This window comes from Notechis scutatus, chromosome 3 (assembly GCF_049901735.1).
Source record: "Notechis scutatus isolate UNSWTSFEM ecotype Mainland chromosome 3, rNotScu1.2, whole genome shotgun sequence".
Classification (NCBI taxonomy): Eukaryota; Metazoa; Chordata; class Lepidosauria; order Squamata; family Elapidae; genus Notechis; species Notechis scutatus.
The window spans coordinates 160,586,565-160,599,478 of NC_142011.1; the positions used below are offsets into that span (position 1 = coordinate 160,586,565).

General features: G+C 34.3%; 1 protein-coding gene across 1 annotated transcript in view; it reads left to right on the plus strand.

The window, feature by feature from the left end:
- The first annotated feature begins 944 nt into the window (after positions 1 to 944).
- The window catches only part of DLGAP1 (DLG associated protein 1), a 174,292-nt gene continuing 162,322 nt past the window's right edge, over positions 945 to 12,914 (plus strand). Inside the window, exon 1 of the mRNA XM_026671857.2 lies at positions 945 to 1,016. The gene's annotated coding sequence lies outside the window, so the exon portion shown is untranslated. The remainder of the gene's footprint in view (positions 1,017 to 12,914) is intronic.

The window sequence follows — 12,914 nt, forward strand, 5'->3', positions numbered from 1 at the left end:
TGCTGGTCGGAAAAAGGAAAAATAGCAATTTAGTAGGCAAGTTTGCCCGGTAAAGAGTAAGTGGGCGGGGAGGGTTCCCACGGGCCATGTGGGTGGTGCAGCCTTGTGTTCCTGCACAGCCTGGACTAATTGCTTTGGAGGGGTGCTCTGGGGGTGAGATTTCTCTGCAGCCCACCAAAAAAATTTCGCGGCCCACCATTGGCAACCACTGACCTATAGCTCTCATTTTAGCTTAGTATCACATAAAATTTTAATAAGTTTACAGCCTCAAACTTGTTCTGACTTGAAGTTTATTTAGTGGAAAAATAACCAGATATAAAAGAATATCAAATATTATCTGTTTCCTCCCCCCACTTTCCATTGGTATTTAGAATACCTAAGCTATATTAATTGTTGTTGTCTAAATGGATTGTATTCTTTTTCTTTAATGGCAAGAAAGTTTTAGCTTTGGTTTTATTATTTGTTTTTCTTAACTGCATTGGAATAGCTCTGTTATGGCCTGTGAGGTGAAACACTATCAGGTTTAAAATGCATAGGCAACTTATAAGAAAAACACTAGGGGAAAGAATGATTATTTTCTGTATAAAAATAGTACCCTAATAATTATGTGAACTTTAAGGATATTGAAATAGATGTAAGTAAATTATAGCATTAAAGAAAGCAAGTTTCTATCATGAGTCATGCTGACCAGCAGAGTTGGTTACTGATAAAAAAAATTGGCTTGGCTGCAAAAGGCTATTCTGATCCTATTAATTATATAGAAGAACAATCAAATGCATATGTTTAAAATAGAAGATATGTAGATGTAGAGACATACATGTATGATATGTGGAAAGCAGAATCATCATTCTTGAAGTGCTATTTAAGACAAAATAAATAACTTTTGGAATATCATATGTTATATTACAACCAACCCAGTTTAACTATTATTTTGTTTACATTCCAGAACAGACAAGAATCAAACACTCCAAGTGATGGATTTCTTCCTCTCAATGTTCTATAGCTGACTACAAGAGGTATGGAATATAAATACTTGATTTATTTATGTAATTGCCTTTCTTTGCTCAGAAATGCAACAGCATTTTCTGCATAGAAATGTTCAGAAAATAAAAAATATAAACATGTTTTTGATCCAAAACTCTCATTTCATTCAACATTGATTGACACTTCTCTTCTGTATTAAATGTTATTAATTTACCCATCCCTAAATCAAGTTATCTAGTTTCATTTTTAGTTGCTTCAGGTATAGTTATAATATAATAAATAACTAGCTGAATGCAGTTGACAAAAAGGTTGATTCCTAACTGTGAATAAATGCTCAATGTGCCTCTAATTTTTTTAATTGGTTTACTGTGCTGCTGATTCATTGCTGCAGCTCATAATACATAGTGACATGGGATTAATTGTACTATATCACTGGTACTTACTTACTGGTAGAGTAGCTCATAGACTTATAAATTCTTCAAATATTATTGTTGGGTTTCTATATAAATAACATCCTTTGGGAAACAAGGGCATTTTTATTGTATATGCATCTCACAAATAAAAACATCATATTAGATGTGTGTCTTGCTTTATCTAGCATTAGGGATCTTTTTTGAAACTCTTAATCAGAGATACTATTTGACTATCAAAGAACATTCTTTATACTTAGTGTTTTATATTCCTGTTTAACAATCCCCAATACAACAATTTTACTTAATTGACATCAAATATATTTTTATATTGATACAGCAACTGGCATAGATTATGGATAATATTCTTTAATATACAGATTAAAAAATTGAGACAGTAATAATAAATAGTTTAGATTATTATTGAATCTAGCATGAATACTATTGATTCTAATGCTAAAGAATGATACCAAGTCACTTATCATGTCACTTTGATAATGGATCATAACATACTTTACAATGCTGTATATCATTCCATATGCAGCTTAGGTAACATGAGTGTCTCCCTTCCACTGTCCTGCCATCAAATATACATATTCTCAATATGTGGGCAATACGTGGTTTTAAATATCACATACCATACAGGATTAGTTGCCATGGAGAGACCATTTTTCAGGAGCTGCTAATTATGGCAACTGCATTTGTATTCTACTGTTTGTTAAACATGTCCTCCGCAAGACTTACGCATGCACAAATCTGATGCAAAGTGAAGATTATTTGTTCAAAATTTTAATAAACAGTATTTTTTGCCCCACCCCACCCCTTTTTAGGTTTCTCTCTTGCTATTTTATCTCTTGTCTTTCTTCCTGCTGTTTTTATTTTATATTATTTTAATTGCATTTTTCATCTGATTTTGATATAGCTATATTTTAAAAGCTGTTATAGCTTTCTGTATCTTTATATAATATACTTCAAAAGCAGTTGTACAAATTCCTAATTGTTTAAATAAATAAAAACTAAATAAAAATCCATTGCATTAGAAATATTTCATGCACAATATTTTGTCATAAATTAAATGTGCTTAACAATTATATTAATTGTTAAGATATAGCACTTTATTCTTCTGGAATAATAAAGTCTCTCTTGAGTCAATTTGGTGACCATAGATGCCCAGGAAACAATGGGAGGGGGAGGGAAACAAGGGAGAATTGAAAAATTCTGTCCCTGATGTACATGCCAGAAGTATTTTAATTCAATTATGAAAAAGTGAACTTTGTGTTCTGATGTTGCAACACACATTTGATCATTTCGGCATTGTGGTTTGTTAATGGATTCTTATGCTGAAAATAACTGGGTTATATCCATGTTGCTTTCTTGGCAACAATATAAAAATGGTTTATCATTTTTTTCTGGGAGTTTTGGTTTCTTTAACTGTTTTTGTATTTTTAATATAGTTGACTGTCTTGAGATTTCCTAATAAATTCCTGTCCAAACCTTCTGTTTTTAAGCTTGCTTGTTGGTTCCATTTTCTGTAGGAAGGATAAATAATTAATATATACTGGCATCATTAAAATTCCCAACTGACATATAGATATACATGCTGGAAAATATATGAATAGTTCAAAATATGATATGTTTCATGGCAATGCACAACAAAGGAGGTTTTACTCAATGTAATGAAGAATCTTGTCAAGAAAATTTAAGGAACAGCTTTAAAAACAAGATTACATTTTGTTTTAAATAAGTGATTTATTTTGTCAGAAAAGTTCCATTAACAAAATGGGTCTTCTTTTGAAACCAATATCCGTTCTGGACTCAGTAGCATGCAGTGGTTTGGACAAGATTCCACTAAATACATACTACTGTAATAATTGGGAGACAATGGGTATTTTCACTTACTGAAAGTGCTAATTACTTGAATACAGAAATATCTATGCATCACTTTTACATGTATTGCCTTAATTATTCAGTAAAGGTAGGCATAATCAATATTTGATTTGTATACAATTTTTATTGGTAAAACTGAGACATAGTCTCAGACATATGCTACTTACACTAATCTTTCTAGTATATTTGCTAATTTATTTCTTCCTTTTTTAGTGAAGATATTTATCCATTATCAGGCGCATAGCTATTTTTCCTGTTAAGAAACTATACATAAATGTATACAAGAAAGCAAATGGGAAATAAATAGTTTGGCCTTTTCTTCACATTTTGGAAGATTTTCTTTTTGGGGCTTTCAGAAGGCCACATGGATTCTGAATTCACAAGAATGACCAACTCAGAGTTTAGGAAAAAAAATAAAAGTATATGGCCAACTGATTTAACATATAGGCCAGTGGTGGCTAGCCTTTTGGGGCTCCTGTGCCAAAAATTGTGCACGCACTTGCATGCGCGCACTCACGTGCCAGCACCCATAAGGCAATGTGCGCGCCCCCCCATACTCCCTACGCATGCGCATGTAATACCCACCCACCCACGCTGCCCCCTTACCTGCACTGAGCCTCACAGCTGGTTTTCAGCCAGTTTGAGGCCCTTCCGACTTCCCCAAGGCTTGAGGAAGGCTTCTGCAGGCTTTGCAGGTTGAAAACTAGCCCTGTTTCATTACTTCCAGTATTTTCGGAAAAACTAAATGACAAAATGGGATTAGTTTTCGGCCTGCAAAGCCTGCAGAAGCCTTCCTCAAGCCGGCCTAAAATCAGCTGTGAGGTGCGCATATGCCCAGTGAGGTAAGTTTGCCTGCTGCTTGCGTGCTGGCACAAATGGCTCTGCGTGCCACCTGTGGCAAGCGTGCCATAGGTTCGCCATCATGGATATAGGCATTTAATTTTGTCAATTTTATATTTCATGTTAATATTTGTTGATTTCCTAGAATCACACATCTGTCTAAAAGTTATAATTCCAAATAGAAATTTAAAAGCTGAAAAATTCTATAGGCCTCAGATCTGATTTTAAGTAATTACTAAGACAAGCTTGTTATATTGTTCAAAAGCAGCTGCCAGGCCTAAAGTTCTCACAAAGTCCCTTTCAAGATGTTAGACTGTATAAAATTACATTGATGTGGCAGCTGCTAATTTAGTGCTGGGTAGAAAGTCTTTCCCATCTGTTCACTATTGCAAGTTTTAAAAGGTTTCTTTTTTCTTTTCATGGCATCACTTTCCCCATTTTGTGTATATTTAAATTATTTTTATGTTTTTTAGGTTTAAATGACAAATCTTAAATGCTGGATTACACTTTCAAGATTATGAATGTGAATGTTTTTATTTAAATTAAATAGAATGATTGATATGAGGATAAAGAGTTTGTTGTACATGCATTGTTTTTCTAGAACTAACTTATTTCGGTGACTTAAATGAGAGACCTTTAAAAGTTTTATTAAGTCAAAAATGTTTATGTGACAGAAAGAGAGATTACAAATGACTTAGATGATTGTTACATAATTAGTTATTTTTCTTAAAATATATATAGAAGGAAATTGAATACAACTTTTGGGTGCTCCTACTCTCATATTATTCAGAAAAGAAAGGTGCCCCTGGTTTAGAAAAAATATCGTGTAATCCTAATCTGAACAATAATTTTAAATTATTAATCAATTTATATTTGATGTGAAAAAATAGATTTAGAAAATCGTTTCCATAAAGTAATTTGAACTTATTCCCCAAATAAAAAATAATTCTTTTCTAAAGTCCATCCAGTTGTCACAATTTACATCATTAGCACAATTATACATAGTTTGAATTATAGAAATGGGTACATATAAGAAAAAAAAAAAATAAGAGAAACAATAGGACAGGGACGGTAGGCACGTTGGTGCGCTTTATGCACGCCCCCTACAGACCTCTTAGGAAAGGGGTGAGGTCAATAGTAGACAGTCTAAGGTTAAAGTTTTTGGGGTTTGGGGAAGAGACTACAGAGTCGGGTAGAGTATTCCAGACATTGACCACTCTATTGCTGAAGTCGTATTTCCTGCAATCAAGTTTGGTGCGGTTTACTTTGAGTTTGTATCTGTTGTGTGCTCTTGTCAAAGTTGTTATGGTTAAAGCTGAAGTATTCATTGACAGGTAGGACATTGCAATGTATGATTTTATATACCATGCTTAAGTCGGACCGGCACGCAGCGTAATTCGAGGTTTTCTAGTTTTAGAATTTCCGAGTCTGGTGGCGTAAGGTATTCTATAACGGTAGAAGAGTGGAGAACTCTCTTGTGAAATACTTCTGGACTTTCTCAATTGTGTTAATATCACATACGTGATAAGATTCCAGACTGATGAACTGTATTCGAGTATTGGTCTAGCAATGTTTTGTATGCTCTGTTAGTAGTGAGATATTACCAGAGAAAAAAAAGCAACGAGGATTAGGTTAACAACTTTTAATGCCTTTTGGCTATGTAGTTGCAGTGAGCTCTAGCACTTAGATCATTAGAGTGAGTATTCCCAGGTCCTTTACAGAGCTTGGGTCATCAACAAGATCTTGACTATTCAGCTTGTATTTTTGGCTTTTCTGATTTTTTTTACCAATATGTAAGACAGAGCATTTATTTGTTGAGATTTGTAGTTGCCATATGTTAGACCATTCAGATACATAGTCTAGATCTTTTGAAGGGTAGTAGTATTGTCTGTGGTATTGAACAGCTTTACATCATCAGCGAAGAGAACGCAATTGTCTTGATATGATCACAAAGGTCGTTATGTAGATTATGAAGAGTTGGTCCTAGAACACTGCCTTGGGGAACACCACTATTGACTGGTACTGGATTTGATAGGGCGTTCCCAATTTTGACCATTTGTTGTCTGTTTGACAGGAATGCTTCTATCCAGTTATTCAGTTGTCCAGAGATACCATAAGATTTTATTTTTAGGAGTAGTTTGTCGTGTACCACTGAATCAAAGGCTTTGCAGAAGTCTATGTAGATTGCGTCTATTGCTTTGCCCTGGTCGAGTTGAGTAGTCCACATGTTTTTGCAGTGTAAGAGTTGCAGATTACAGGATAGTTTTTTTCTGAAACCAAATTGTTTATTGAGAGTAGAGTTGTTTGTCTCTAAATGGAGGATGATGGATTGGTTACTTTCACTGATTCCATGACTTGCTATGTGACGCAGCATACAAGGAGATTGGTCTGTAATTTTCAACTAGGCTTGGGTCTCCTTTAAAGATGGGAATGACTGTGGCTTGTAACCATAGGTTGGGCAAGGAGCTGGTTCTGAAGATCTTTCCAAAGATTATGCTTAGAGGTTTGGCTATGGCAGCGGATAGTTTTCTTAAGAAGTAGGCACATATTCCATCCCGGTCCGATAGAGGAGATGGTTTAGTTATGAGTTTTTCAACGTTGTCTACTGTAAAATCGATATGTATTAGATCATTATTGTTGTCTGCGGTACGCTAGGAAACATTGGGCATGATCCATTACTGCTTACAAACACGAGCCGAAGAATGTGTTAAAGATGTTGGCTTTAATGGTGTCGTCGCTGCAGTCTTTACCATCAGGTCCAATCATGAGGATGGACCTGAGTCTTTTTAGTTTGTTGCTTGCTAAAATTGTAAAAAGCACGGGTGGAATTGGTGCTGGGAAGGTTTTCTCTTGTTTAATGTGGTAATTGGTGCATTCGGGTCTTTATCTGGTGGCATAAATTTTTATATCGGTTTTGGAATTACAACGTGACCAGATTTGTTTTTCCGCCTCAGAGTAGATTCTTGACTAGTTTTTATTGATATGGGTAATTGCTTTTTGTTTTGTTTTTTGAGTTGTTGTTGAACATATAGTTTGATGACTCTTTGACTTCAAGTAAAAATATGTTGTAACGATCTTCAACAGTATTGCATCCAGTGAATAGAGATTACTACAATCGAGGGATGAGATCGTTATCTATAAGATCATAATTGCTCTTTTGAAGTTACAACTAGGGATGACATCGCTAGCATTTCAAAGGACGATGTTGAGGCAAAAGTCAATCATATTGTGATCACTACTGGAAAAGGGTTCTTTGTTTGTATTCGGTAAATTAAATTCAAACTATTGCAGAAGACATGAGACCGAGGCAGTTGTTCAGTCTATAGTGTTGTTGGTTATCAGTTGTTCAAGACCTGATTTGTAATAGCATTGAAGAAGGTTGTGTGTATGATTTCAGTTGTACAATTATTTAGGGTCCAGTCAATAGAGCTGAAGAAGCTTCTTGGATGAGAAGTGAAACATCTTTAAAGAAAACCAGAAAGTCCAGTTGTCTCTTCAAAAGCATCTGTGATTTAACAGACACATTTTGTCTCAAAATGTCTGCTAAATTGTGGCAATATTATTGCATATAAATTTCAATAACCTCAATAATTTTCAGTAATCAAAATGCAAAAATACAGTAATTTTTTTTCACTGTCACTAGGAAAGAGGTGCTGCACCAGCCTTAATGACTTGGACATGGTTTCTGTTCCAGTAGTTTGAGTCCTAGCACTGTGTGTCGGGATAAACTCCCGTCACTCGCCTCAGCTTCTGTCCACCTAACAATTCAAAAGCATGTTCTATGCAAGTAGATAAAATAGGTGTGGGAAGGGGATGAGTTGCTGCTCTGTGCAGGCAGTCAGATTCCTGCCCTCTGAATCCTGTGAGGCAACCCTGGGGAGGAAGGGGGCCTTGAATGACCCACTGGAAGAGTTGTTTGTCTTTTTTTTCTGGTGAGAAACCAGCTCAACCCCTTGTGGCAAGTGTTTCCTACAACAGAGTTAGCAATTTGAAAGCCAAACTACTATTCAGCAATTGCACTGTAATCTCCTGACTAATGTCACAATATGGTCGTCAACATCATCATCATCATCATTAATCATCATCATCGTCATCATCATCACACTAGGAAAATAATCAGTGGGAAAGTTTGTTTTGGGAAAGCATTTCAAAGCTGGGTTAATTTTGCTGAAAATTTCTTGGACATTTGTTTCATATTCAAATATAAAATAAAATATATCTAAAATCACAAATGAATGTTTTCTCAATTCATTGACTTCCTAGACATCTGTGTAGTTGAGGTTTTATTATAAGTGAAGAATCTGACTTTTATTTCCCCATTATAACATATCGAGAAGTTCTTTGAAGTTAAACCATTCAAATGAATATCAAGATATATACATTACATTGAAGCCAGTATCTTTATGATACATTAAAAAAAAGGAGTCTAGTTTTTTAAAGTTATTTGTGACTACTAATGCCATGGCTGCTCTGTTTTAGATATTTTGGGATTCTGATTATACATGACATCTGATTGACAAACTAATCATATTATTCTATAGATTTTTGAAGCTCATACACTACCAGAGTGGCTATCTGTCATCATAAAAAGCCATATATCACCATCAGAATTAAATTATACTGATGAGATTGCTTCAGTTACAAAGTAGCTATTTTTCATGAGCTATCCATGTTGGCAAGGGGACAGAGCATCATGTATTTGAAGCAAATTGCTACTGATGTCTGCTGAATATTCCTTGTGTGCCTTGGGCCCACAAGCAACCATTAAAAGGTCACTTGATGAATTTAAACTAGAAAAATATTAATATCATGCACTTGTTTTATGAAAAATAACTTCAGTATCTGTGCCACGTAACTGTAAAAGTCCAGGAATGTGCAAACTTAGCCTAGATTTATGAAATTGTATGGTATGAACTAGTAATATAATTTTAAGGCAGTTTCAAAGAAGTCATTTTGCAGATTTTTCAATTAGATATAGTTTTATATAATATAATTTTCTTGGCTATTTTATCTATTCATTGAATAAAGGAAGAAGGTGTGTAGCAGAGGTTAGGAGTCAGTGGGGAATTCTTTCAGTGGAGGTACATAAATAGTGGAATTCCCACAAGAATTAATACTGGGGCTATGGCCTTTCATCTGATTCATCAGTGATACAGAACTACGATTGAGTAATGTGCCTACCAGATGTGTGATTGCATCACACTGTGGGCTGTAGTTAAAAATAAATGAGACATGGTAGAATCTCTAAAGGATACATCTAGTCTACAGAAACAGAAATTCAAACTGAGTATGTGATTAGAAGTAAGTTTAAATTAATTCATCTGGCACCATAATTAGCTTTAACTACATACATCTTCCTTTTTTCATATAACTTTTAAGTTATAAGAAGAATAAGAACTACAACAAACTAAGTTAGAACAGAAAAAGTGAAAAAGACACCAAATTGGAAAAAAGCTAAAATTGCAATTAAAAAAGAAAATAGAAGAAAGATCTGTCAATTTCATTAATCATTTCTTCATAGTGGATAGTGCTGAATCTTTCCATCTTTTGCAAGTAATAATCTTGCTCCAGTAATCATGAAATAATCTTCCATTACTTCTAACATATCCATCAACCCTAAATGGAATAGTCCTGGTTTTAATTGAATATTAATCCATAAAATTCTCTGATTCAATGTATGTATTTCAGTCCATTTTTCTTAGCTGTTTTACATATCTAAAAAGCATGATGGAGTGTCCTTTCAGGTTGTTCATATTACTACAAATGTATTCTTCCATAAATTGGTATTGACTGAGAAGAAATTGTGAAGTAAAATGCTGAATAGTAAAATGAAACTTGATCACTATGAAAAATGTGAAAAACATGTGGATTACTGGATAGAACTAAATATGATATTGTTATTTCCTATATGTTATTTGCTGTATCACATAAAATGATAAAACAAGAGTCTTCGTTCAATAAACAGTATATGCTTAATGGTGCATGGTGGATGGCTTCCATTAGTTTCTTTGTACCAGTAGAAAATCTAGAATGTTAAGAAATATTGAGAATTGCTATTAATTGGTGTCAATTATTGAAAGTTTTATAGGATATATTTAACCCTTACGTGGATTACTCTCATGGTTTACCTGTAAACAATTAATATGAATTTACATATATTATGAAATTGGTTTGTGGTTGCTTTCTGGTAAGTTTCCTTGCTAATGTGAAGGAATATTTGTCTGTCTACATGCTCTCTCTCTCTTTCTCTCTCTCTCTCTCTCTCTTTCTCTCTCTCTCTGTGTGTGTGTGTGTGTGTGTGTGTGTGTATGTGTGTATAGTATGTATATACAATATATTTATACATGTCTGTATACGCACACATACACATTATAAAACATTATTTGCTTTATTTTATCTTCATTGGCTGGAAATATTCAACATATTTGAAGAGTGGAGGAGTGACATATTTTTGTGTATTCATTTGTAACTAGATTATTTTGATTGGGAGACATGTTTTGCTTTTGTTTCAAGAGGAACAGAAGACAAATGAAATGGTAAATTAATTTTTCCCTTTAAACTTTAGCCCTGCTGTGCAAATAGCAGATTGGACAAATACCTATGACAGGAAACCATCTGGTTTCTTATTAAATGATTTCTTTCCTCCAGCTGTTCTATTTTATCACTTTAGAGATATTAGATATTAAAACGGCACATATTCACTAAATTGTTATATAATTGTTTCTGACTATTAATATTCAGATCACTTCCCATCCCTTAAATCTTCATCATTAGATTTCAAGAATTCTTAATAAATGAACTGTATTTTGTGGTGATTATTTGTAATTATTTGTACATTAATCACGATCTTCTAAATTCTGCTTTGTGTGTCTATTGAAAAGATGCAATTCTTTGAAATATATCATTATCAAAATATAATGAAAATTTAAGCAAGCCAGTGAGAAAAAAAATGTGATAAAATAAAGCATATACAGTTTCCCTTTTTAATTTTGGAAAAGCTTGAATAGTTTCTGAATATGAACAGAACTTAGTATTTTAAATAGAAAGCATACATTAAGTAGGGTAACAACCCCATAGAGAAATTGCTGATGTTGATCGTGGGATAGATGATCATTACAGAATGGAATCTTGCATAACTGTGTGAGAGTAGGCTGTGGAGTGCATGTTAAGAAACAGAAAATAACAATAATCAGCATCTGTTGCATACAATCTTTGAATGTGGACTGTGAAGAAAAGAATGAAAATTTGGCTGATTGCTTAGAGCCAGTTTCATCAAGATCTAATTGGAAGGGCCATTCCTAAAAAAGTCCTTCTGGAATATCCCTCTATATTCAACCCCAGCAATATCTTACAGAACCAAATACTTTAGGATAGTAGATTGGCCAATACATTTCACCCAAAACTTCTTCCGGCATTGTTCCTCAGATTCAAATTTTAGCTGGTAGATTTTTTTGAATAGCAGTTCAACTTAAATTTGCTTTGAGAAAACTTAATTATGATAGTGTTTCAAATATGTATAATAAAACACCTTGTTCATTCAGTGGATCTCCTCTGCCAACAAAATATAAGATGGAATGGCAGTTGGAAGAAGATATTCACCAAAAATAGTAAAGGAAGACTGCACTTTATGTGTATTTTTCCAATTTATGCCAACTCTAGAATTAATAAAAATAATTTATCTCACTAATTTCAAAACATAACTACTGTCCCATTTAATATGCCACAAAAAGAGTATGAGATGTAATTAAGCACCAATCAAGGCAACCAATCATCACAGATAGAGTGAGGCCATTAGTTGGAGGTGTTTGTTATGGATTTATATGTTTCAGATCTTGTATTATTTTTGTTTACAGTATGTATCTGAGTTTTTATAATCAACAAACAATGAAGCATATAGTTTATATTATTATTTCTGTTTTAAATGTACATGAGATTATTTAGCCGAATTTCGATCACTTCACACTATAACTGTATAATTGCAATGACTAAAATGATCTAATCTTTGCACGTCCAAAAAATACAATACAACCTGAGTTGTTTTAAAAATAAAGTCACTAGTGGCTTATTCTCTTGGAATATTCGTTAGCCTTCATATCGGAAGCACCAAGGTGCTTCTGGATTGAAAGGATTAGCTGTTGACATCACCATTGCCCCGGGACACCTACTTGGGAATTCCTTTCATGTCCTGATTAATGTGCCCACCAAAGTGGTACCTATCTATCTATTTGCAATTGCATCGTTTTGAACTTCTAGGTTGGATTGAATGATGGGATCTCACCTTGTCACACATCAGCGCTCAAGTCTCAAATCCGAGCTTGCTGATTGTCAGCCCAGCACCCTAACCACATGAGGAAAAACCATGTGATACCTTGCAATATTTAAATTTATTGATTGAGACTGCCTTGAACCGAGCTAGAGATAGCAGTAGCACTTAGACTTATATACCACTTTACAGTGCTTGGCAGTCCTCTCTAAGTGGTTTACAGAGTCAGCATATTGCCCCAGCAATTTGGTGCCTTATTTTACCCACCTCAAAAGGATGGAAGGTGGGTCAACCTGGAGCCTGGTGAGATTTGAACTGTCAAATTGCAGGTAGCCAGGAGTCAGCAGAAGTAGCATGCAGAACAGCATCTAGCCACTACGCAACTGCAGTTCATCCATGGCATATCGTATGAGGTTTCTAGAGAGGTATGAAAAACAATCCCAAGTCTCCTTGATTGATTGGAGTTCTGTATTCAGATATTTCAGCTTGCTTGCATTTACACAAATATAGCTGGATGACGTCATTCCCAG